The sequence below is a fragment of the Ursus arctos genome, unplaced genomic scaffold (assembly GCF_023065955.2).
Source record: "Ursus arctos isolate Adak ecotype North America unplaced genomic scaffold, UrsArc2.0 scaffold_69, whole genome shotgun sequence".
Classification (NCBI taxonomy): Eukaryota; Metazoa; Chordata; class Mammalia; order Carnivora; family Ursidae; genus Ursus; species Ursus arctos.
Window position 1 is genome coordinate 87,715 of NW_026623088.1, and position 26,608 is coordinate 114,322.

General features: G+C 51.7%; 1 pseudogene; it reads left to right on the forward strand.

Moving 5' to 3' along the window:
* The first annotated feature begins 2,355 nt into the window (after positions 1-2,355).
* LOC130541853 (histo-blood group ABO system transferase 2-like) lies at positions 2,356-3,530 on the forward strand (annotated as a pseudogene).
* Positions 3,531-26,608: the final 23,078 nt, after the last annotated feature.

The window sequence follows — 26,608 nt, forward strand, 5'->3', positions numbered from 1 at the left end:
CCTCTCTGCGGTGGGTGAACTTGGTCTGGGAGGACGTGGCCTCTATCAGGAAGCTTGATGTGGTCTCTGCTCCTGTGACCTGGTGCTGACCTGGTTGTTTGTAAGAGTACTTGACTCTGTGGTGATTTCAAGGTGCAGTGAACCTGTCACAGCAGAACAAATACGCTTTATCTCCACACTCAGACTCCCCAGCTGTCGTTTCTTTACCACATTTGCCACTTCACACGGGATACTTCAGTGCGTTTTACCCCGAACAGGGACAGGCTCCCGCGGAACCACCACGTAGCCCTGAATGAGGAAATCACCGCGGTTTCCATATTATAATCCAGACCACAGGTCCACTTGAACTGTCGCCACCTGCCCCACTGTCTGAAATGTCCTGCTCCATTCGGATCCAGTTTTCTTCTTCTGCAACTGCTCCCGAGACTTTCCCGTATTTGCACAACCCTGATGGACTTAAGGAGCACAGATGGCTCCAATCTGGGTGGCCTGTCTGGATGGCTTATGTCGCTTGGGCTGTTTTCAGTGTCCGTCCACGTGGCGACATGCATCAGTCCTTCATTTTTTCACTGTGACTAAACATAGTAACATTTACCACTTAAAACATTTCAGGGTCACAGTTCTCTGGCCTTAGCTGAGTTCACATGGTTGTACATCATTCTCTAGAACTTTTTCTTTCTCCCCGAGGGAGACTGTATGCATGAAACACTAACTCCCCATTCCCCTTTCCTCTCAGCCCTGCAGCCACGTTCAACTTTCTATCTCTAGACACCTCATACAGGTGGAATCACACAGTGTCTGTCCTTCTGTGAAAGCCAGCATCTGTCCTTGTTCCTGATTTCAGAGTAGAGCTGTCAATATTCAGACTTGAGCATGGTGCTTGCTATAGATTTATTGAAAAAGATTACCCCTTATTCCTGCTTTCAGGAGTGTTTATATCAGCAACAGACATTGGATTTTGGTTAGAACCTTTTCTGCATCAATTAATATGACCACATGTTTTTATTTAAAAATTTATTGCGGAGTATAACATTGCTTGTTTTCCGTATATTGAACAACCTTTGAGATGTTTGTGAAGAGACACTTATGATGTACAATATATTTAAGAGCTCTTGGTTTTGCAATTTTTCTGATCAGGCTTCTTACATCTATTTTAAGACAGGTGTAGGGATGTATTTGCTGATTTTGTGATGATTTCATTCGGGTTGGTATTAGTGGTTAGGATTGGTGTTACGGGTTGTTAGGGTTATGGTTGGGTTAGGGTTAGGATTAGGGGTCTCCCTGTCCTCTTCCGCACAGAGCCCATTCACCTCCAGTAACCAGAGTGATCTTTTCGGAACATAACCTTTGGGCCTCTCTGTGGTTTGCTCCCCTCCTGCCCATCCTCTGCAGCCTCACCCCTCCCACCACGGCCTGCCCCTCTGTGGGCCACCCAGGGGTGTGGTTGTCCCACGTGTGCCTCAGGCCTGAGTCCAAGCCTTTGCATTCACTGTGCCCTCTGCCAGGAGCACTCTTCTCTCCCCCTGCTTCATGTTTGGCTTGTTTCCCCATTGGCTGGGCCCCGAATTGCCCCCTGAGGACCTGACTCATGTCTGCTGGTTGAATGTGCCTGTCCGCTATTTAAATGTAGTGCCCGCCTTCCCGATGTGAGCAATTTGCTAACCTGTCCGTGATGGGGCAGGTGTAAGGACGTAGCCTTAGTGTCTGCATAAAACATCAGTCTCAGAGGGGCTCACCAAACTTGCCTGATGATGGGGGAGCTGCTGTCCCTATGGTGGGGAGCAGATAGTCCCCTCAAAGGGGGACCAGTCATGTGAGGCGGTTGGACAAGACTCCCAACTTCTTGTCTGGGGAGATGTAGACCTGGACCTGGAAGCTTACACCCTTGGATTCAAGGCTGGGGCCTAAGCAAGCTCCTTCTTCTTCCAGAGTTCCTCTTTTCCCTTCCCTGACCATGGGCTGGACCTGATTCCTGACCTGGGGGAGTTCGAGGGTGACCCCTCCTAGGAATACCAGTGGTTTACTGAGGACCTTGTCAGCAGGATGCCCAGTAGCCTTCAAGGGAGGACCCTACAGGAGGTGGAGACAGCTCTGTGGGGGCCAGTGACATCTCACTCAAAACAAATTGGGGCAGGTGGCCGGCCTTGCTGGTTCTACCCAGACTGTAGGGCATAGAAACAAGGGCTGTGCCCCAAGGTGTGCCACTCCTGGCAGGTGGGGACAGGACCTGGGGGTTTGCCCGGGAGCTCAGCACAGGGGGAGTGTTCCTGGCTCCAGCATGCTAGAGCCCGTGTGGGGCTGCATGGGCTTCCAACCTCTTAAGCCTTAGGCACCCCTTTGTAAGATGGGGTGCTGATGGCCCCCATCTCTGGGAGCAGAAGGTAGGGAGGCCCCATGGGCAGACTCACTCAGGAGAGGCCTGGAGAGTGGCTGTTGCTTAAAGCAGCCCAGGGCCTGACCCTTTGAAGAAGGTACACAGGTCTATGGCCCTCAGCTTCGGGGTCCTGTGGCCACCCTCTGGCAGTGACCCTCCTCTCACCCTGTCCCCTGTCCCTGTAGCTATGTGGTCTTCCTGGAGCTGGTCCTGCAGACGGCAAAGAAGCACTTCATGGTGGGACACAGGGTCACCTACTAGGTCTTCACTGACCAGCTGGCTGCTGTGCCTGTGTGCCCCTCTGTGAGGGCTGGAGGGCGGTGGTCCTCATGGTGGACACAGGGTCACCTAGTACATCTTCACTGACCAGCTGGCTGCCGTGTCCGTGTGCCCCTCCGGGAGGGCCAGTGGGTGGTGGTCCTCAAGGTCCACGGTGCCTCATGGCAGACACAGGGTCACCTAGTACGTCTTCACCAACCACCAGCTGCCGGGCCTGTGTGCCTCTCCGGGAAGGCTGGAGGGTGGTGCTCCTCATGGTGGACACAGGGTCACCTAGTACGTCTTCACCAACCACCAGCTGCTGGGCCTCTGTGCCTCTCCAGGAAGGCCGGAGGGTGGTGGTCCTCGAGGTCCGTGGCGCCCCGTGCTGGCAGGATGTGTCCATGCAGCACATGGCGATGATCAGCCGCCTCTGTGAGCAGCGCTTCCTCCGTGAGGTGGACGACCTGGTGTGCGCGGATGTGGACATGAAGTTCCGCGACCACGTGGGTGTGGAGATCCTGTCCCCCCCTTTGTCACTTTGTACCCCAGTTTCTACTGGGTGGCCAATGAGAACTTCAGCTATGCGCGCCGGCTGCAGTCCCAGGCCCTCATCCCCAGGCCCCAGGGCAACTTTTACTATATGGGGGCCTTTTTGGGGGGGTCAGTGGTGGAGGTTCACTGACTGACATTGGCCTGTCACCAGGCAATGGGGGTCGACCTGGCCAATGGCATGGAGGCCATGTGGCCTGACAAGAGCCACCTGAACCACAAGCCCACCAAGCCCCGGAGGCCACGTGGGACCTGAGGCTGCTGGGCTGCCCTCCCCCACCCGGGTCATGAAGATGCTGAGATTCGGGCAGTGCCCAAGAATCACCAGGGCATCCAGAACGCATGAGGGGCTCGCCCCGTCTCCGTCAGGGTGGCCTCTCTGAGCGGAGCCATAAGAGCAGATTCCTTCTTCTGTCCCCTCAACTGTGGAGTCCAGCACTGCCCGCTCGGGCATGTCCAGGACCTCTAGCTGCCCCCATGCACAGGAGGCCTGCCTGGGGCACAAGTTCCTTTCTTTGTGGTCAGTGCATTTCGATCATTTCTGGGTCATTTGCAGCTGCGAACGGCTCCAGTTTTATGTCGAATGTTTTTCTGTGTCAATGCTGAGCAACCATCTTTAAAAAGAACAATTGAGGGAAAATGTTTTCTCCCTGGTTCTAAACAGACATCGCCTGGTGAGCTGGGAGCAGCCCTGCAGCAGCCTTGGAGCCAGAACGGGCCCTGGCTGGGTCTTCCTCCCAGTCCCTGCACCTCGCGGCAGCCATGGGCCTTCAGGGTCAGGGGTGCGCCGAGTCACCTCTCAGACCCCCAGTCCCCTGACCACCAGAGGCTGTGACCGCTAGCACGGCCTCCAGGAGCATGGAGCCCTCTGGGTTATTTCTGGTTCCTGCCTTGGTTTTAAATGGCTATTTCTGTGCTGGTGTTTGTGAGATGTGGGCACTGGCTCTGTCTGGATGCGCGTCCTGTTGGGATCCCTCAGTGCCCACTGGAGGGTTTGCACTTGTGGACTCTCTCTGCACTATGTGTTAGCAAGCATTCACTGAGTGCCTACTGTGAGCTCGGTCACCAACAAGGGGCAGAGTGTGAGAGTGAGAACCAAGATACAGGGTCCCTGCTCCAGGGCCCTCCTGGGACTCGCGATCGCCCCGTCCTCCTGACTCACTACCTTCCTATTGTGGTGTAGTGGACATACGACTGATACTGTTAAGCACTTTTCAGGGTACAATTCAGTGGCAATACGTACATTCACTGCTCTGCACCTGCCACCTCCATCCATTGCCACAACTTCATCGTCATCCCAAACTGAACCTCTACCCACGAGACCCTAACCCCCATTCCCCCTCCCCAGCCCCGGCACCCAGCAGCTCCTTCCACCTCTGTGAATTGGAATGCTCTCCGTCCCTCACGAGTGGGGTCCTCCAGTATCTGTCCTTTAGGGGCTGGCTTATTTCACGTAACACAGTGGCCTAAGGTCTGTCCCCATGAGCCTGGACCTGACCCACTTTTCCCCCAAAGGAGTGGCTCCGCCCTCTCCTGTCTAAGCTGAGCCTCCTCTGCTCCCCTCTGCTCCCCTCATCTTCCTTCTCAGCCTGAAGATGATCCCAACCAATCTGCAGCTTTGAAGACCTATTCAGTGCAGATGCCGGACACACCCCCCCGGGGCCTTGGGCCTCACCTACCCCATCTGTCCATGTCAGGTGCCTGCCCCCCACCCCCAGCCGGCCACCTGCACCTTCCACAGGTGTCCCCATCTCAGAAGAGGGAAACACCAAGTCCAGACCCTTGGAGACCTCGGTGACTTCTTGCTTACCACCAACTGTAGTGAGGTGGCTACTGGAGGGCGCTCGATGTCCTAAACGTTTAAAGGCATATGTGAGTCTCTGCTGCCCAGGGCAACGGGTAACAGTTGGGGCAAACAGAAACCAAGCAGATTCACTGGAAGAAAGGCTGAGTGATGAGGAGTGTTAGGGAATAGGGCCTGGAAGCTCTGACTGTCCCCACCTGACCTTCAGATGCTCCCCAGTTCCTCCTGTGCCTCTGGTGTCTTCCTGGAACCCTGACCTGGCTGTTTTCAGACAGCTCGCCCAGTGGTACCCTCACTTTCTTGGGGGGGGAGGTTTGCTGAAATCCGCAGTGTGTCCTGCTGCCCCACCTGGATCACATCGTCTGGGCCATCTGAGGACCCAAGACTGTGGGTCTGTGGCCTGGAGGGATTCTGAGCAGAGCTGGTGGGATGGGAGGGCTGCAAGGCACAGAGTTTCCAGAAAGCTACAAAGCTATCTTCCTACAGTATTTGAATCAAAGCCTTGAGATCTTTAAAATGACAGCAGTGTTACAGCATGGGCCAGAAAAGCAAATGTCCCTGTGCACCCAACACCACCTAAACTATTGGCCATTTCTTGTCACTTGAGTTGAGTACAAAGGATTGGGAGTGGGGACTTGAGGGAGGGGTCCTGGGCCAGACTTTGTGTTTCGGGGACAAAGGCCATCCAATCTCATGCTGGGCCTGAGGCAGGGGCCTGTGTGGAGACCCCAGCTGCAGCCACTGCTGTCTGCTGATGCCCCCTCAGCCCTCCCCAGTGCACCTGCTGCTGGGGGAGCGCCTGCCCCCTCCTCCCTGTGGAGGGTTCTCTCCTGCACCAGCAGTGCCTCCTCCCCTGCCAGTCACTGCCAGCCTGCAGCCTGGGAATGTGGACACCCTGAGTTCCTCTAGCTGCTGGGGGAGCGCCTGCCCCCTCCTCCCTGTGGAGGGCTCTCTCCTGTACCAGTGGTGCCTCCCCCTGCAAGTCACTGCCAGCCTGCAGCCTGGGAGTGTGGATACCCTGATGGCCTCCAGTCCTGGGGACAGAGCCAGTGCATGTGGGACCTGGTCTCCCAGCAGGCCTGAGCACCCAGGCCGCCACGGTGCTTGCTCTCCTTCTGCAGGCTCACTATGCCATGCCCTCCCTCAGGCCCTCTGGGCCCAAGTCCTCCTCTGCTTGGGAACCACCCTCGGCCCATTCTGTACATGCTGGGACTGGGAGTGGGTCATCTGGACCTTCTAGACTCGCGATTCAGTGCCCGTGACATGGGCACAGTCCGGCCTCACAGACTGCTCAGAGGAGACCCAGCGCAGGAAGATGCAGCCCGCTGCAAGGGGAGATGCCAAGTGACCCAGAGTGAGCACACAGGACTTGCACAAAGCACGGGGCTCGTGGGGCCCAGCACAGGATGCAGGCACCTAGCCATGGGTCACGGGAAATCCTGGTGAGGGTGGCCCTGGTGGGGAGGCCACAGAGGGTTCCAGAAGAGGCAGGCGACAAGGAAGGCAACAGAGCTTCCCAAGGAGGTCGATGGAAGAATCAGAGGATTGCAGAGGCCTTGGGAAGACTCAGAGGTCCTGGAGATGTTGGCTGAATCACTGTCATTTGGTCAGAAAAGGTGTGTCACAAACCCCCATCAACACTGGATGATTTACTCTTCGTTGGGTCTAGGAATCAGTGCGTACCTGCCATGAGAACTCACATTGCATCAAGTCTAGGATATACTTACTTTTCAAGACTAGATTTTTCTAGAGGAAGTGCTAAGCATGGGTCTCTCCATTCTTTTCTTTGCGCAACTCGTCTCTGTTTTCAGGAGCAGATTCCTGGTGCTCATCACCCCTGCTCACCCTGAGGACTGGCCCCTGTCACCACCCACAGTGGATGTGACTGCATGGGTTGGGGGGTGCTCACTGATGAAGCCCCAGTGCTCAGTACACAGCAGGGACCCCAGATCCTCTGCTGAATGAGGGAGGGCCTGAGGGAGGATGGAAGGGGTGGAGGGGAAGGAAAGAGGTGTGGGGGGGGGAATGAATGATGGAGTGAATAAATGATGTAGGGAGGGAGGGAGTGAAACCACGGAATTAGGGTCCCTACATCAGGAGCCATTATTTGGGGTGAGGTCCGAGGGCATCATAGTCCGGGCCCTGGATGGTGGCTCAGGGCACGTCCAACTGTCCTCCCAGTGCTGACCATCCTTCTCCTCGGAACTGCTGTCATCCTGGATCCTCTCCACCTCCTCCTCAGACCATTCTGAATGTTCCCAGGACCAGGGTGGCAGGAGGGGAGTCTCAGGAGGGCTTCCCAGATCCTGTGCCCCAGAGGAAGCTGTGACAGTAGCTACAGGGCATCCTATCATGAGGACTGGGACCGAGGATCCCATCCATCTCCTTGGGCATTAGTGTTGGTGCATAGCCTGCTCTCTCCACCACTGCTGTGAAGAACACTCCTGAAAATACATCTGTGAAAAACTGAGTGAGAGTTTTCAGGGGTGAGTCCGAGGACGAGCGTGCTAGGTCATGGGTGCACCTGTGACCTGGGGTGGGTGCGGCTCACTGTTCTCCCAGACAGGGCTGCCCATCACCCTTCTCTCCAGGGGACCTGCGGGGGACTTCTGTGTCCTCACATTCTACCCAGGGCTGCTGGTCCCCAGACCAGACACCTGCCAGTCTGAGGGTGACCAGTGCTGCCTCCGTAGGGTTTCCTTTGCCGGAGTCCTTCCCCGGGAGCTCCCGCATCTCTGACACATACTCCCCGCGTGCCTATCCTCCCCCTTGGACTTGCATGTGTTTGGTCTCTGTCCCTGTGGAACCCAGTGACTTGGAGCACAGTTTGGACCAGAGGCAGGGGAAACCTTTCTCTGGCCTTGGGTTGTGAGCAATGCTTTTGCCCTTTGTGGTGTGTCTACTAGCTTTCTGCATTTCCCTGGTTTCTGTGTGGGTCACAGGAAGAGCCAGCTGTTTCCTGTCTGAGGTCAGGCCGTGGTGTCCCAGCAGGAACAGGGGTCTCGGCCCTGAGATTGTGCCCATAATTCCTAAAGTGGTCTCTACGATTATGTCTGATCTGTAATCCATCGGGGACTTCAGTATCGAATAAGGGAAATGCTATGTCAGATAAACACAGAAAAAAAGAGTCCCCTTTGAAAATAGGTGGGCAGACACGAAGGTACCTATTGTGATTCCACTTACAGAAACATCCGAAACAGGTAAAGAAACAGAGTAGCTTAGGGGTTTTGAGGGTGTGCGCTGGGGGAGAAATGGGCAGGGAGGGCTTCTCGTTCAGGGACTCCTTTGGGGAAGGAGATATTCTGCAGCAATGTTCTCTGGTGGGGTGGCACAACATTGTGAATATACTCAATGTGCATGACGTGTTCAATTGAAAACAAGTAATTTTACTTAAAACAAATAATAAACAGTATACAGAACATGAAAAGATAAAGTAACAGTCAATATGTACCAGAGAGAAAGAACATAGGGGGAGGGGATGAAACACTCTGGCGGGATGTCGGGTTCGGGTGAAGGAACTAAGGGTAATTGTACAAGGAGCTCTCCCTGCAGGGCTGTGGGCTCTGGATGTGGCTCTGGGAGCCCTGCAAGAGCAGGAGTAGGGACAGGGGTTGGGATAGGGGCAGGGACAGGAGCAGGGACAGGTGCAAGAACAGGGACAGGGGCAGGAGCAAGGGGAGGGACAGGGTCAGCAGCAGTGGCAGGGGCAGGATCCAGGGCAGGAGCTGGGTGAGGGGCAAGAACAGGACCACAGGCAGGGGCAGGGGGAAGGGGCAGCAGTTCTGGCAGGGGAGGGGGCAGGATCTGGGGCAGGATCTGGGTCCAGGGCAGGAACCAGAGCACAGGCAGGGGCAGCAGTTCTGGCAGGGGAAAGGGCAGGAGCTGGGTCCAGGGCAGGAACCAGAGCACAGGCAGGGGCAGGGGAAGGGGCAGGAGCTGGGCCAGGAGCTGGGTCTGGGGCAGGAGCTGGGTCCAGGGCAGGAACCAGGGCACAGGCAGGGGCAAGGAAAGGGGCAGCAGTTCTAGCAGGGGAAGGGGCAGGAGTAGGGGCAGGAGCTGGGTCTGGGGCAGGAACAGGAGCACAGGCAGGGACAGGGGAAGGGTCAGCGGCTCTGGCAGGGGCAGAGGAAGGGGTAGCAGTTCTGGCAGGGGAAGGGGCAGGAGCTGGGTCCAGGGCAGGAACCAGAGCACAGGCAGGGGCAGGGAAAGGGTCAGCGGCTCTGGCAGGGGCAGGGGAAGGGGCAGCAGTTCTGGCAGGGGAAGGGGCAGGAGTTGGGGCAAGAGCTGGGTCTGGGGCAGGAACAGGAGCACAGGCAGGGACAGGGGAAGGGTCAGCAGCTCTGGGAGGGGCAGGGGAAGGGGCAGCAGTTCTGGCAGGGGAAGGGGCAGGAGTTGGGGCAGGAGCAGGGTCTGGGGCAGGAACAGGAGCACAGTCAGGGACAGGGGAAGGGGCAGGAGTTGGGTCCACGGCAGGAACTGGAGCACAGGCAGGGGCAGGGGAAGGGGTAGGAGTTGGGGAAGGAGCAGGGTCTGGGGCAGGAACAGGAGCACAGGCAGGGGCAGGGGAAGGGTCACAGGCTCTGGCAGGGGAAAGGGAAGGGGCAGCAGTTCTGGCAAGGGAAGGAGCAGGAGCTGGGTCTGGGGCAGGAACCAGAGCACAGGCAGGGACAGGGAAAGGGGCAGCAGTTCTGTCAGGGGAAGGGGCAGGAGCTGGGGAAGGAGTAGGGTCTGGGGCAGGAACAGGAGCACAGGCAGGGACAGGGGAAGGGTCAGTGGCTCTGGCAGGGGCAGGGTAAGGGGCAGCAGTTCTGGCAGGGGAAGGGGCAGGAGCTGGGGCAGGAGCTGGGTCTGGGGCAGGAGCTGGGTCCTGGGCAGGAGCCAGAGTACAGGCAGGGGCAGGGAAAGGGGCAGCAGTTCTGGCAGGGTAAGGGGCAGGAGCTGGGGCAGGAGCTGGGTCTGGGGCAGGATCAGGAGCACAGGCAGGGGCAGGGAAAGGGGCAGCAGTTCTGGCAGGGGAAGGGGCAGGAGTTGGGGCAGGAGCAGGGTCTGGGGCAGGATCAGGAGCACAGGCAGGGGCAGGGAAAGGGGCAGCAGTTCTGGCAGGGGAAGGAGCAGGAGCTGGGGCAGGAGCAGGGTCTGGGGCAGGAACCTGAGCACAGGCAGGGGAAGGGGCAGGAGCTGGGTCTGGGGCAGGAGCTGGGTCCGGGGCAGGAACCTGAGCACAGGCAGGGGCAGGGGAAGGGTCAGCGGCTCTGGCAGGGGCAGGGGAAGGGGCAGCAGTTCTGGCAGGGGAAGGGGCAGGAGGTGGGGCAGGATCTGGGTCCAAGGCAGGAACAGCAGCACAGGCAGGGGCAGGGGAAGGGTCAGGGTCTCTGGCAGGGGCAGGGGAAGGGGCAGCAGTTCTGGCAGGGGAGGGGGCAAGAGTTGGGGCATGAGCTTGTTCTGGGGCAGTAATGGCAGCACAGGCAGGGGCAGGGGAAGGGGCAGCTGCTCTGGCAGGGGTAGAGGAAGGGGCAGGAGCAGGGGCAAGAGCTGGAGGGTAGGAACAGGAGCACAGGCAGGGGCAAGGGCAGTGGCTCTGGCAGGGGCACGGGCAGGGGCAAGAACAGGAGCACAGAGAGGGGCAGGTGTGGGGGCAGGAGCAGTGCCGGGCTCAGGGGCAGGCTCTCCGTCAGCAGGGTCTCCAGCAGGCTCTTCCTGCACAGCTTCAGGCTCTCCGTGGGCAGGTGCCAGGTCACCCGCTGGCTCCTGGTCTCCTGCTGAAGTTGCTGCAGGCACCACCCCTCCCTCTGGAGCTTCCCATAAACTTGGAGCTGGCTCTAGTTCCTCAGATGGTGGAGCAGCTGTGAGAGGAGAAAAGCTCACCCATGTGCCTGCCTCTCGTGGCCTTTGCAGAGACAGAACCCAGCCCAGGGGCGCCCAGAGAAGCTGCAGCCAGGAAGGAACCCTGACCAGGACGTGTCCCCGACTGCAGTCCACCCACTGGGTGCTCTGAGCCCGGTCCTTGCTCCTGGACCCACACCAGCCTCTGGGGGCTCCTCCCCATGGGGCCAGCACTGACCCATCCCCACACACCACACACACCCAGCCCCAGCCTTCTCACCCTCGGGCTCGGCCTCCGTGGGCTCTGGCTCCTGGATCACACTCACTGAGTGAACGACTACTGGGGACAGTGGCCTGGGCGGAGTCAGAACCCTTCCCAGGTGATCCCCTGTCCCTGCTCCTGGAGAGGAGGGCGTGTCCACCAGCTTCCTCTCAGTGTCATCCGTGGCCTTCTGCAAAGACAGGGACCGGTAGCCGGCCCAGAGGCATCACAGCCCTGCCCGGCTGTCTTCACTGTCCTCCTGCCCAGGCCCCCTGGTGCTCCCAGATCAGACACAGACCTGTGCGTGCACAGCCCTGCACCTGGGATGCAGTGACCCATCCCTGCAGGGCTCGGGATAAACCTTGGGCAGAAGGGCGTAGCCCCCACACACCCTGTCCCACCCAGCCAGGCTTGACCTGGGGTGTGAACATGACCTGCCCACTGGACATTGACCCCTCATCAGCCTGCTCCTGCTCGGAGTGGCCCCACCCTACAAGACCCCTCTTATACACACACACACACACACACACACACACACACACACACACACACACAGGGAGGGGACCTGGGGCTGCACAGTCGGATCAGAGTGTGTGGGGCTGGGCTGGCCGGCTCTGGGCCTCATGGTGTCACCTTTCGGTCCTTCCTGCCAAATGGCCAGAGGCGTCGGGGAGCCCTGACACGACATCCCCAGCGAGGGGAAGTGTTTGCAGGGCGCGCTTTCCTCAGCCTGCAGCCTCCAGACTTGGGGATGCAACACGCAAACATGTTCTTCGTTCGAGGATCTCCAACGAAATGAGCTGGGCAGGGGGCTGGCTCTGGAATGTGGGTGCCTGGTTACCCGGGTTCCAAATTCTGTTGGGGTCCGTTGTCAGGGAAGTGAGGTCACCACTGCCTGGGGCTCCCTTGCCCGACTTCCTTCTCCTACAAGAGCCCCCAAGGGCCCCCCTCCCCCAGCTGCTCTATGCTCACCCTCCCCCCCATGGCCCATCCATACAGTGACACCCACACCGCCCACCCACAGCCCCCAGGGGGCCTGGGTGCAGCCAGTGTCCCCGCTGTGACGACACAGAGCTGGTTTCAGACCGGGCTTCTGCTCGTGACCAGGGCCGTGACCCTGGACAGACCCTGTGCCTCTCAGGGCCTCCCCAGGCTCCCCATCTGCACAGTGGGGTGTTCTGGCTTCTACTTCTAGGAACACCATCAGGGGTAGGACCTCTACATACATTCCGTATCTGCTATCACAGGAGGCTGGGGCACACACTTGGCAATGCAAGGATGAGCCAGGGGCTGGGCGGGGCATGGAACACGCTCAGAGGGGCTGGGTCTGCTCTGGGGTCCAGGAAAGCCACCCCTTTGTCCCAGGCCCCGTGGGAAGGTTGCAATGAATGGGTTCTGACCTTGTCCTCTCACGACACAGACTTCCAGGGGCTCCCATTAGATTTAGGCTCAGGTCCCTGGGCCTTGTCTGTGCCCATGTGCGGGGCAGTCTCCACAGTGGTTCCCAGGCATTCCCGAATCCTGGTCACACATCCCTGGGGAGTCCCCTCCCCTCCAGGGTGGATGGCCTCTGTGACTGCGCTCTAAGGAACAGAATGGAGCAAAATGATGGGATCCCATTTCCAAGCTGATGGAGGAAAGTCTGTGACTTCTCCTGGTTCCCTCTCTCCTGTGTTCAGTCTCTGTCTCTGTCTCTGAGTGTCTCACAGGAGCAGGATCTGCGGGCTCCGGGGACGATGTGAGAAACCTCAGAACTCTCCCTTGTCCCTGTTTCCCTTTCCTGTCCTGGTGCTCAGTTCCTTCCTCAGGCCTCCTCACCATGCCCAGAGCACTGAGTCTGGAACCTCTTCCAAATGGGAACCCTGAGGCTGCACCAAGGAGGGTCCTGACCTTGGTCCCCCGACCAGTGGTCAGTGCTCTGCCACATTCTGCATACCCAGGTCCTCAGCCCCCCAAGCCCCCAGGCTGCCCTCTGCTCAGAAGAACCTCGAGGGAGTACAAAGCATTTTCCCAGGACTGGGAGCACAGTGGGTCAGGGACGGAGATCCAAGGCCAACAGGCTCTTCTACAAGCCTGTGGGACCCTGGGGACAGCCTGTCTCTACAGCCCAATTGACCATAGAGTAAGCTGAGCCCCCTCTGCACTAGGGGGGGTGTCTCTTCCTACTTTCAGGTGCCCAGGGAGGTGATGGACACTGGACCCTGACCCTGTCCTCTCCCAGTGCCCTGGCAACCCCCCTGGGCCTCTTGGGGACCCCCTGACCATCAGCCTCGTGTGTCTCCCCTCCCCATGCTATGGATCTGGGGTATTGCCAGGAGTCCTGATGCCCCTGCCCCCATGGCCCAGCTCTCTCTGACCTCTTTCTTCTTTTTGTCACCACCTCGCTCCCAGGGTGTCCTCCCCTTCTGACCCCCAGCTGGGCAGTCAGAGTGTGTGTGTGTGTGTGTGTGTGTGTGTGTGTGTGCACATGCCTCTACCTGCCTGGGGATGCCCAAGGTCATGTCCCTGCATGGGATGGGGTGGGGAGCTATCCCCGAGGATCTGAGGGGCTCTCACCCCCAAAGCAAACCTCATGGGAGGGTTAAGGCTGGCCTAGGACTGAAGAGAAGCCCTGCTCCTTGGACTCTGCACCCCTCATTTGTCCTGGGCCAGTCCCTGACTCTCTGGACCCCAGGTTCCCAACTGTCCCTGAGGGTTGGACATGGAAATGCTTGAATGTGGCCGCTCCTCTGGGGTAGGTGGAGGACAGGTGTACCAGGCACACAGGCCTCTCCACTGAGAGGGTCAGGTGTGCACAGGGGACCTGCACACAGCACGTGTATCATGACCCCGCCCTGTGACGGACGTGCACGAGACCCATGGCTCCACACCTGACTGGTCCCCCATGTTCCCTCACCACTGCCGAGTGCCCTGTGGCCCCAGAGTCCGCTGAGCCCCAGAACCATGCCCACCCTGGGCAGCAAGCTTCAGGGTGCAAGGCCAGGTGGGTTGGACATCTGGGGACGCAAAGGTCACTGAATAGCCCCCCACCCAGCTGGCCTGGAATGCAGACTCCCTCCCAGGGTCTAGCTAAGTGCATGGCTGGGCCAGGGGACCTGAAGGCAGCAATGGAGGCTGACTCAGGGCAGGGAAAAGATCAGTCCGCCCCTTCTCCTCTCCTCATTTTGCCTAGTCTCCCTGGCAGGACCTAGAACGAGGTCTAGCCTGCCCCTGGTGGCAGCCCTGGCTAGAGTCAGAGGGGTGGTAAGGAGGCCAGGGAGGAGGGGCCCACCACCAGGATGCCTGAGTGTGAGGGTGTTGTTACTATAATGAGGGACCCCGTGGGCATTCAGGGATTTCAGCCCTTTTTAGACATGAGCAGCATCCCCAGAACTGAGCCCCTGCCCCATCCTGTCCCCCCACGAGGCCCTGCATCCTCCCCAGCCCAGTCCTTGACTGCAGCCAGTCCTCCCTCCAGCTCCAGGAAATCCAGCTGCTCAGGGGCTGCAAAATTAAGCTGGATACTGAGCAGCCCTATGGGGACTGGTTCCGGGTCTCAGAGCCCCACAGTGAGGAGAGGTGAGGCCAGGCAGGTGTGGGGAGAGGACAGAGTGGACTCTCCCTGGGAACCATGGCTCCCTGGTCAGCAGAGACTCTGTTGCATGCTGGCCCCTAGGGCACCCAGATTCCAGCTCCCGGGCAGGCTCTGGGAGGGAGACCAGAGTGTGGCTCCTGCTAGCTCAGACGTGTCACTCTGTCCTGTAGCTACCGCCTGTCCCGCCAGCTGGACTCCCCCTCCTAGTCGACCAGCAACACCTTCAGAGCCAAGAAGAACAGGCCGTCATCAAACTCAGGGACCAGTGAGTGGCTGGGCAGGCAGGGGAGGGCTCACTCTGGGTTCAGGGAGTCTCTGGGTGGGCTAGCGGGGGCTTGGGAGGGCTGGCCTCCAGCTTCTCTGCGGAGGAGCCCTGTGACTGGAGCCATTTGCCTCCCCTTTCTGGGCCTCGCTCTCCTCCTGTGTGCAATGGGGTGATGCTGAATGATCATTCCCATGGCAGGAGCATGTGGGGTGCTGGTGATTGACCTACGCTGGGCACAGAGCCTGGATTGCAGACCACTGTGGGGGATGGTGAGCAGGGTCACCAGTGAGCACCCCTCCCTCCAAAAGCAATCTAGCCCCTCCATGCAGCCGCCAGGCCCCTGGCTGGGAGCCCAGGAGCAGTGGCAGACCACACTTCTGACACGAGGTCCATGGGTGGCTGTTCTTTAGGAGTGGGGACGCAGTGGGGAGCCCTGGGAGCACGAGGACAGCCCCTCCCTCTGAGGGAAGGAGAGCAAGGAAGACTTTCCCTGGGGTCCCCCAAGGCCACGTAGGAGGGGAGGAGGCTGTCCCCATGCCCAGACAGCCCTTCCCCAGCACCCACTTACCTAGTGGGGAGGGGAAGGCGTCCTTGCTGCACACAGTAAATCTGGACTTGAAGAGTACATGGAAATTCTGCTTCGGTTAGAACCTGAGCGTTGGGGTTTGGTTCTTTCACTTGCTGGGCTGACGAGACACATACGCTCTCCAGGACTCCTCGAATGAAGAGCTCTTGCAGGATCCCGGGCGTCCTGGACCTGGGGAGGGGAGAGGGACATGTTTTCCCAAAGACAGGATGGTTTCGGGTCGTGATCCTGGGCCAGGGCCAGAGACAGCCCCTCACTGCTCCCGACTCTAAGGCTGAGGGGACCTTTCTCAGGCACAACGATGCCCACTGAACGCGGGGACTTCAGAAAGGACAACACACCTGGACCAGGTCCTGCCCAAGTACAGTGGCTGCCTCCCCCAGCTCTGGAGGAAAAGGGACATCCTCTGCTTCTGTGGGCGGGGGTCCTCTGTCCCACTAGCAGGCACTGGACAGTTTCTAGTCTGCCTCTGAAAATGCACCAGCACTGAGTGGGCCAATCACTGTCCACACACGAACATGGACAATGTGCTAAGGAAATGCCGGAGGTGATCCTGTGTGTATGGCCTGTGGGCTGGAGGCTTCAGTGCCCTCCAGGGGCTGCGGGCCTCCTTTCCTTGGATGGGAATCCTCCTGGAGTCTTGTCTCTGCCCTCAGGACTCCCTTCCTGCTGGTTTCAGGACCAAGGGAGAGACTGTGGTGTGGCTGAGAAGGCTCCCCCCCGCCCCCCGGCCTCCTTCCTTCCACACACATCACTGCTCCCCAAGAAGCAGGGGCTGCTGCTCCCGCCTGCCCCACACACGGCTGGTGTAAGGCACACATTCCCTCCAAGGTCCAGCCGCTCTGGCTCCATCACATACAGGGTGCCCACGGCTGCCTGGCTGGGCCAGGAGTCCAGGAGAGCTCTCCTTTCCTGGGATCAGGGTTCCTATTCCTGGCCAGAGAAAGACGCCCCATCTGTCCTCTGCTGGGGAAGGTGAATTCCTGGGCCGGGTGGCCCTCAGGTTCCTGAGGACATGGCGGTCCCCACAGGTCCCCTGGAGAGAAGGGTTTTGGGCACCCCTGTCTGGGAGAACAGTGAGCAGTACCCATCCCAGGCCGCAGGTGCACCCATCACCTAGCATGCTTGTCCTTGGACTCACCCCCAGGAACTCTGGCTTGGTTTTTCAGTTGTATTTTCAGGAGTGTTCAGCACAGCGGTGGTGGAGAGAGCAGGGAACGGAACAACACTAATGCCCAAGGAGATGGATGGCGGCTCAGTCAGTTAAGCCACTGACTCTTGATTTTGACTCTGGATGTGGTGTCATGGTCCTGGGATTGAGCCCCACATAGGGTCTGTGTTCAGTGCAGCGTGGGCTCAGGATTCTCCTTCCACCGCCTGCCTGTCCTGTCATTCTCGTGCCATGCCCTCTCTCTCTCTAAAATAAATAAACAAAATCTTTATAAAAACTGAGGAGGGCACGTGCTGTGATGAACACTGGGTGTTATACATAACTAACGAATCATTGAACACTACATCAAAAACTATGTGCTATACACTAGCTAACTGCACATAATAAAATATAAAAATAGAATCATACAGAATGTACTTTTAAAAAATTGTAAGAAATCGTAACATTAATTTTGCCATTTTAAACATTTTCAGTATAAAGTTCAGTAATGTTAAGTATATTTACACTGCTGTGAACATACCTCCAGAACGTTCCGTCTTGCAAATCTGAAATCCTGTACTCATTCTTATTTTTTTATATTTTATTTAAATTCAATTAGCCGACATCATTAGTTTTTGATGTAGTGCTCAATGACTCATTAGTTGTGTGCTCATCGGATCAGCATCTTTATTTTTCTAATTAAATTTTAGTTAACATACAGTGCAATATTGGTTTCTGGAGTACAATTCTGTGATTCATCACTGAATACAACACCCAGGGCTTATCACAGTAAGTGCCCTCCTTAATCCCCATCACCCATCTAGCCCCTCCCCCACCCCCTCTCTCCAGGGACCCTCAGTTTGTCCTCTATCATGAAGATTCTCTTATGGTTTGTTTCCTTCTCTGCTTTTTTTCTTCTCCCTATTCCCACATGTTCATCTATTTTCTTTCTTAAATTCCACATATGAGTGGGATCATATGGTATTTGTCTTTTTCTGATGGGCCTTTGTCTGCACCCATTAAATCACAGCTTCCCCCTTTTCCCCCTTCCCTGAATCTCCTGGTTACTACCGGTCTAGCTTCTATTTCTGGAAATATGGCTACTTTGGAGACTCCCAGCTGTGGATTCCTACAGTATTTGTCTTTTTGTGAGGGCTTATTTCACGGAGTATCGTGTCCTCAAGGTTCATGCATGTTGTAGCAGGTGTCAGGATTTCCTTCCTCGGTAAGACTCAATGATATTTCATTGATGGATAGACCACATTTGGTTTATCCATTTATCCATTGGTGGACATTTGAGTTGCTTCTACCATTTGGCCGTTTGTCTATTGTGAAGAGTGCTGCTGTGACATGGGTGTGCAAATATCTCTTCCAGAACCTGCTTTCTGATTCTTTTGAATATATACCCAGAGGTGGGATTGCTGGATCATACTGTACCTGCATTTTTAGTTTTTGAGATGCTTCGATACTGTTTTCCATAGTGGTACACCATTTTACAATCACACCAGCGGTGCACAAAAGTTCCACTTTCTCCACATCTTTGCCAACATTTGGAGTTTTCTGTTTCTGGTTGTCTTTTTTTTTCCAGTAGCCGTCAGAATGAATGTAGATGATATCTCTGTGGTTTGGTTTAGTCTTCTCTGCTTATTAATCATATTGAGCATATTTTCTTATGCTTGTCAATTAGATATGTCAATTCAAGTCCTTTGCCCATTTTTAAATCAAGTCATTTGATTGTTTTGTTATTATGCTGTACAAGTTCTTTATTCTGGATATTAACTCATCATCAGATATATGATTTGCAAATATTTTTTCCCATTCTGTAGGTTGTCTTTTCACCTGTTGTGTCCTGTGATTCACAATAGTTTTTTTACTTTGATGTAGTCCTATTTGCCTTTTATTGTTGTTGTTGCTGTGTTTTTGGTGTCCTAAGAAATCATTGTCCTATACAGTCTCATGAAGCTTTTCCCCTATGTTTTCTTATGGGAGATGGACAGTTTTAGGACATTCATTGAGGTCTTTGATCCATTTTTTAGTCATTTCTGTAAGAGGTGAAATGGAAGGGTCCATCTTTGTTCTTTTACATGGGGATATCCAGTTTCCCAACACAGTTTTTTTACATTTAAATTTATTTAAATCCATCTACTTAACATAAATAATGTATTATTATTTTCAGAGGTAGAGTTCAGTGATTCATCAGATGTGTATAACACCCAGTGCTCATTACATCACGTGCCCTCCTTAATGCCCATCACCCATTACTTCATCTACCTCCCTTCAGCAACTTTCAGTTTGTTTCCTATGATTAAGAGTCTCTTATGGTTTGTCTCCATCTCTGATTTTGTCTTGTTTTCTTTTTCCCTCCCTTCCTCAATGATCCTCTGTTTTGTTTCTTAAATTCCATATATGAGTGAAATCATATGATAATTGTCTTCCTCTGATTGACTTATTTCACTTGGCATAATCCCCTCCAGTTCTAACCATGTCGATGCAAATGGTAGTATTCATCCTTTCTTATGGCTGAGTAATATTCCATTGTATAGATGAACCACATCTTCTTTATCCATTCATCTGTTGAAGGACATCTCGGCCCCTTCTACAGTTTGGCTATTGTGGACTTTGCTGCTATGAACACTGGGGTGCATGTGCCCCTTCTTTTCACTACATCTGTATCTTTGGGATAAATACCTGATAGTGCAATTGCTGGGTCATAGGGTAGCTCTATTTTTAACTTCTCGAGTAACCTCCGCACTGTTTTCCAGAGTGGCTATACCAGCTTGCATTCCTACCTTGCGTACCAGTGTAGGAGGAGGGTTCCTGTTTCTCCACATCCTCTCCAACATTTGCTCTTCCCTGTCTTGTTTATTTTGGCCATTCTAACTGGTGCAAGGTGGTATCTCATGTGGTTGTGATTTGTATTTCCCTGACGGCTAGTGATGTTGAACATTTTTTAATGTGTCTGTTAGCCATTTGTATGTCTTCTTTGGAGAAGTGTCTGTGTGTGTCTTCTGTCCAATTTTTTTTTTCTTTACAGATTTATTTATTTGAGAGAGAGAGAGAGAAGGGGCAGAGGGAGGGGAGAGAATCCTCAAGAAGACTCCTCGCTTGATTGTGGAGGCTGTCACAGGGTGGGGGTCAATCTCAGGAACCTGAGATCATGACCTCAGTGGAAATCAAGAGTTGGGCACCTGACCGACTGAGCCACCCAGGCACCCCACGAATAGATTTTTAAGTAATCTCTACACCCACATGGGGCTGGAAAACCTTGGGATTAAGAGTCACAGGCTCTACTGACTGAGCCAGCTGAGCGCTCTTAGGAAGCATGAATTAAGATGGATAGATCGGGCATGGAGCTCTGCTATGAGTTTGTCACTGGCACGATATAAGACACCTTTAGTATTTTATTGCTTTGTGCTCAAGGGTTTCTCTCTCAGGACTTAGGCATTCTGGGACAACTTGGGGCATGCGGAAATTAATACTGCCATCCTGCTGTCCTGCACTATGCTGTAACTGAATCCAGAACATCCCAGCATGGGCCATGGTATCTTCCTTCTAATTTTGTAGTGTGCCTGTAACAAAAATATATACACGACAGAGAAGACATGAAGACCTATCATAGGTTTGTGTTGATTTGATTACAAGAGGATTCACCCAAACCCCTATTTTGGTGTCTTTTTTGTTTGAGGCCACCAAGCTTTTCCACTCTAAGCATTATATCTTAATAAAAGTCAGGAGGGATGAGAGGCTGAGGCTGGCCTGTTTGACAATGGCATGGATTATTTTTTAACACCTTTCTCCTCTTTTAGACAAAATTATTTTCCACAGTAATTGTGAAATGAAACGATTCCATTTCATGCCTACTCTTACTAAACAAAAATAGTACCACTTGGAATCTGCCCTCCTTTTCACTGTTTTAAATTTTAAACACAAATAAATAGTCCAAGTAGACAGAGGTAAAATAACTCAATTTACATCTTTTGTCTTTACATCCTCAGTGCTGTCATTGCTTTCTTTGAATCTCCTGTTTAGATGCAGAGATAAGTAGTTTGCCCATGAAGGGGACTTATAATTGGAAAGGGGCACACTTGGCTGAGTCAGGAGTTGAGGGGCCTGCTGTATTACTGGAATTTCCAGAATTGAAATTATCTGTAGAATATGATGTTTCTTAAAAACAAGTTATAAAAAATGCTAATTTGCTAATATCTATGTTGAAAGCCAATGGTAACCATAGCATTTGTTTAGATTTAGAACTTAGACCAACAAAATATTTTTTCTGGAAAGGAATATTTTATCACTGATGTTTAGAGTTGCTGGTTGAGTGATTAATAAAGAGAAGTTGGCTTTTGGTTGATCACTTTTTAATTTAATTTAATTTAATTTAATAATTTAATTTAATTTAATTATTTGTTTTTGATGTAGTGTTCAATGGTTCATTAGTTGAGTATAACACCCAGTGCTCATCTCAAGATGTGCCCTCCTTAATACCCATCACCCCCATCTCCCCACCCCCTCCCTTCTGTAATCCTCAGTTTGTTTCCCAGAATCCAGAGTCTCTCATGGTTTGTATCCTTCTTCTGTCCCTTTCTTGACTGGATTATTTGTTCTTTGGGTGTTGAGTTTGATAAGTTCTTTATAGATCTTGGATACTAGCCCTTTGTCTGTTTTGTCATTTGCAAATATCTTCTCCCATTCCATGGGTTCCCTCTTAGTTTTGTTGACTGTTTCCTTTACCAAGCAGAAGCTTTTTATCTTGATGAAGTCCCAAGAGTTCATTTTTGCTTTTGTATCCCTTGCCTTAAGAGACGTGTGTTGCAAGAAGTTGCTGCAACTGATGTCGAAGAGGTTACTGCCTGTGCTCTCTAGGATTTTGATGGATTCCTGTCTCACATTTAGATCTTTCGTCCATTTTGAGTTTATCTTTGCATATGGTGTAAGAGAATGGTCCAGTTTCATTCTTCTGCATGTGGCTGCCCAATTTTCCCAGCACCATTTATTGAAGAGACTGTCTTTCTTCCTTTGGATATTCTTTCCTGCTTTGTCAAAGATTAGTTTGACCATAGAGTTAAGGGTCCATTTCTGGCTTCTCTATTCTGTTCCATTGATCTATGTGTCTGTTTTTGTGCTAGTACCGTACTGTCTTGATACTCACAGCTTTGTAATGTAGCTTGAAGTCAGGCATTGTGATGCCTCCAGCTTTGGTTTTCTTTTTCAACATTCCCCTGTAGATTCAGGGTCTTTTCTGATTCCATACAAATCTTAGGATTGGTTGTTCCAGCTCTGTGAAAAATGGTGATGGAATTTTGATAGGGATTGCACTGAATGTGTAGATTGCTCTGGGCAGCATAGACATTTTAACTATGTTTATTCTTCCAATCTATGAGCGTGGAGTGTTTTTCCATCTCTTTGTGTCTTCCTCAACTTCTTTCATAAGTGTTCTGTAGTTTCTAGAGTACAGATCCTTTACCTCTTTGGCTAGGTTTATTCCTAGTTATCTTATGATTTTTGTTGTTATTGTAAACAGAATTGATTCCCTAATTACTCTTTCTTCAGTCTCATTGTTAGTGTATAGAAATGCAACTGATTTCTGTGCATTGATTTTGTATCCCGCCACATTACTGAATTCCTGTATGAGTTCTAGCAATTTTGGGGTGGAGTCCTTTGGGTTTTCTGCATAAAGTATCATGTCATCTGTGAAGAGAGAGACTTTGACTTCTTCTTTAGCCAATTCGAATGCCTTTTATTTCTTCTTGTTGTCTGATTGCTGAGGCTAGGACTTTTAGTACAATGTTGAACAATAGTCGTGAGAGTGGGCACCCCTGTCATGTTCCTGACCTTATGGGAAAAGCTCTCAGTTTTTCCCCATTGAGAATGACATTTGCTGTGGGCTTTTCAGAGATGGATTTTATGATGTTGAGTGTGTTCTCTCTAACCCTATACTTTGAAGAGTTTTAATCAAGAAAGGATGCTGCATTTTGTCAAATGCTTTTCTGCATTAATTGAGAGGATCATATGGTTCTTTTCTTTTATTAATGTGCTCTATCACATTGACTGATTTGTGAATGTTTGAATCACCCTTGCACCCCAGGAATAAATCCCACCTGGTCATAGTGAATAATTCTTTTAATGTATTATTGGATCCTATTGGCTAGGATCTTGTTGAGAATTTTGGCATCCATTTCATCAAGGATATTGGTCTGTAATTTTTCTTTTTGATGGGATCTTTGCCTGGTTTTGGGATAAAGGTAATGCTGCCTCATAGACCAAGTTTGGAAGTTTTCCTTCTGTTTCTATTTTTTGAAACAGCTTCAGGAGAATAGGTATTAATTCTTCTGTAAATGTTTGGTAGAATTCCCCTGGGAAGCTATCTGTGCCTGGACTCTTTTTGGGGCGGGGGGAGGTTTTTGGTTACTGCTTCAAATTTCCTTGCTGGTTATTGGTCTGTTAAGATTTTCTTTCTTTCTTTTTTTTTTTTAAAGATTTTGTTTTTTTATTCGACAGAGATAGAGATAGCCAGCGAGAGAGGGAACACAAGCAGGGGGAGTGGGAGAGGAAGAAGCAGGCTCATAGCGGAGGATCCTGATGTGGGACTTGATCCCATAACGCCGGGATCATGCCCTGAGCCGAAGGCAGACGCTTAACCGCTGTGCCACCCAGGCGCCCCTGGTCTGTTAAGATTTTCTATCTCTTCCTGTTTCAGTCTTGTTAGTTTTTAAGTTTCCAGGAATGCACCCGTTTCTTCCAGATTGCCTAATTTGTTGGCATATAGTTGCTAATAATATATATATATTTTAAAGATTTTATTTATTTGGCAGAGAGAGAGACAGCCAGCGAGAGAGGGAACACAAGCAGGGGGAGTGGGAGAGGAAGAAGCAGGCTTCCAGTGGAGGAGCCCGATGTGGGGCTCGATCCCAGAATGCTGGGATCATGCCCTGAACCGAAGGCAGATGCTGAAGGACTGAGCCACCCAGGCGCCCCGCTAATAATATATTCTAACAATTGTCTGTATTTCCTTGGTATTGTTTGTGATCGCTCCCCTTTCATTCATGATTTTATTAATTTGGGTCCTTTCCCTTTCTTTTGGATAAGTCAGGCCAGAGGTTTATCGATCATATTAATTCTTTCAAAGAACCAGCTTCTAGTTTTGTTGATCTGTTCCACTGTTCTGGTTTATATTTCATTGATTTCTATTCTAATCTTTATTATTTCTCTTCTCCTGCTGGGTTTAGGCTGTATTTGCTGTTCTTTCTCCAGGTCCTTTAGGTATATGGTTAGCTTGTGTATTTGGGATTTTTCTAATTTTTTGAGAAAGGCTTGTATTGCTATATACTTCCCTCTTAGGACCGCCTTTGCTGTATCCCATAGGTTTTGAACTGATGTGTTTTCATCCTCTTTAGTTTGCATGAATTGTTTAAGTTCTTCTTTAATTTCCTGGTTGCCCCATTCATTCTTTAGCAGGATGCTCTTTAACTTCCAAGTGCTTGAGTTTCTTCCAAATTTCTTCTTGTATTTGAGTTCCAGTTTCAAAGCATTGTGGTCTGAAATTATGCAGAGAATAATCTCAATCTTTTGGTGATGGTTGAGACCTGATTTGTGACCCAGTATCTGATCTATTCTGGAGAAAGTTCCATGTGCATTCGAGAAGAATGAGTATTCTGTTGATTTAGGATGGAATGTTCTCTATATATCTGTGAAGTCCATCTGGTCCAGTGCGTCAAAGCCCTTGTTTCTTTGTTGATCTTCTGTGTAGATGATCTGTTCAGCTGTGAGAGGGGTGTTGAAGTCTCCTACTACCAGTGTATGGTTATCAATATGTTTCCTTACTTTGGTATTAATTGGTTTATACAATTGGCTGCTCCCACATCCAGGGCATAGATATTTACCGCTTTGTTAGATCATCTTGTTGGATAGACCCTTTATGTATGATATAGTGTCCATCTTCATTCCTTACTACAGTCTTTGGTTTAAAATCTAATTTGTCTGATACGAGGATTATTACTCCAGCTTTCTTTTGAGGTCCATTAGCATGATAAATTGTTCTTCACCCCCTCACTTTCAATTAGAAGTGTCTTTAGGTCTAAAATGAGTCTGTTGTACACAGCATATGTATGGGTCTTGCTTTTTTATCCAATCTGATACCCTGTGTCTTTTGGTTTAAGCATTTAGCCCATTTACATTCAGAGTAACTATCAAAAGATATTAATTTAGTGCCATTGTATTGCCTGTAAAGTCCTTGTTTCTGTAGATTGTCTCTGTTACTTTCTGGTTTATATTGCTCTCAGGGTCTCTCTTCACTTACAGAATCCCCTTTAAGATTCCTTACAGGTCTTGCTTGGTGGTCACATAATCTTTCAGTTTCTGTTTGTCCTGGAGGCTCTTTATCTCTCCTTCCATTCTGAATGACAGCCTTGCTGGATACACTATTCTTGGCTGCATGTTCTTCTCATTTAGTACCCTGAATATACCTTGCCAGCCCTCTCTTGCCTGCTGGGTTTCTGTGGATAGGTCTGATGTTATTCTGATGTTCCTCCCTCCACACATAAGGATCCTCCTCTCCCTAGCTGCTCTCAGGACAGCTTCTTTGGCTGTAAGATTTGCAAGCTTCACTATTATATGTTGGGGTGTTGATCTATTGTTATTGATTTTGGGAGGGGTCCTCTGTGGCTTTTTGACTTGAATGCTTGTTTCCTTCCCCAGATCAGGGAAATTCTCAGCTATGATTTGCTCAAATATACCTTCTAGTTCTCTTTCTCTCCACCCTCTCTCGGATCCCAGCAATTCTGACATTGGTTTGTTTCAAGGGATCATTAAATTCTTGTAGCCTTTTTTCATGGGGTATGAGTTGTCGTTCTCTCTTTTCCTCAACTTCCTTCCTTTCCATCAGTCTGTCCTCTAGATCACTTACTCTCTCTTTTGCCTCATTGACACTAGCTCGTAGAGCATCCAATTTAGAATGCATCTCATTCATAGCATTTTTAAGTTCAGCCTGATTAGATCTCATTTCCACCCTTAAAGATTCTGTATTGTCATTTATGCTCTTTTCAAGCTTAGCTATTAACTTTATAATTGCTATCCTGAATGCTTTCTCTGACATCTTATATCCATATCCATTAGCTCTGTGGCAGAGAACATTGCCTCTGGCTCTTTCCTTTGTTGTGAATTCTTCCTTTTTGTCATTCTGCCCAGGGAAGTATAGGTGAGCAAAAGAACAGAGTCCAAAATATCATCCACAACCCAAGCAGAATGTACCCTAGAAAAAATCTGAATTGGTCGGAAGCCACCATAGAAAAGCAAACAGCCAAAGTGAAAGAAAACTATAAAAAAAAGGTGGAGGAGGAGAGACTATAATCTCACTGGGTGGACAAAGCAGGGTGATCCACTTGTTCCTGATTGAATTTTGGTCTCTGTGTTAGAAGACACTACATCCCAAAATTGCAAAGAAAGCAAGATACATAGAGTGAAAAAAGAACTAGAATGAAGCATATATCTATAAAATGTAGATGCGATATAATAAAAGTTAAAAATGGACTTAAAAACATAAGTTGGCAAAATAAGAATATAGTTGAAATGGGGAAAAGGTAAAAAAGAAGAAGAAGAAATGGAAAATTTTAGACTGAAGGATAAATGAGTTTTGAGGAAGCACCTGGAGCTCAGTATAATATTTTCCCCTGGTGCTGGAGTTTTACAGTGTGGTGGAATCCATAAGCTCGTCTTTCACCTGTTCATCCAGTCCACCTTCTGGGGGAGGGGCCTGCTGTGCTGCTTTTCAGGTGTCTTTGCCTGGGCAGAGTTGCCCCACCCTTGTCAGGGGGATGGGCTCAAGGTGAGCTGGTCGTCTTTGTGGCTTTTGTTCCCTGGAAGATTTCCACCATTTTCTGAGGGTCAGAGCAAAAATGGCTGTGCCCGATCTCTGGCCCAGAGCCACAAGATCATGATCCCCCTCTTCAATAAACCCTCCAGGTG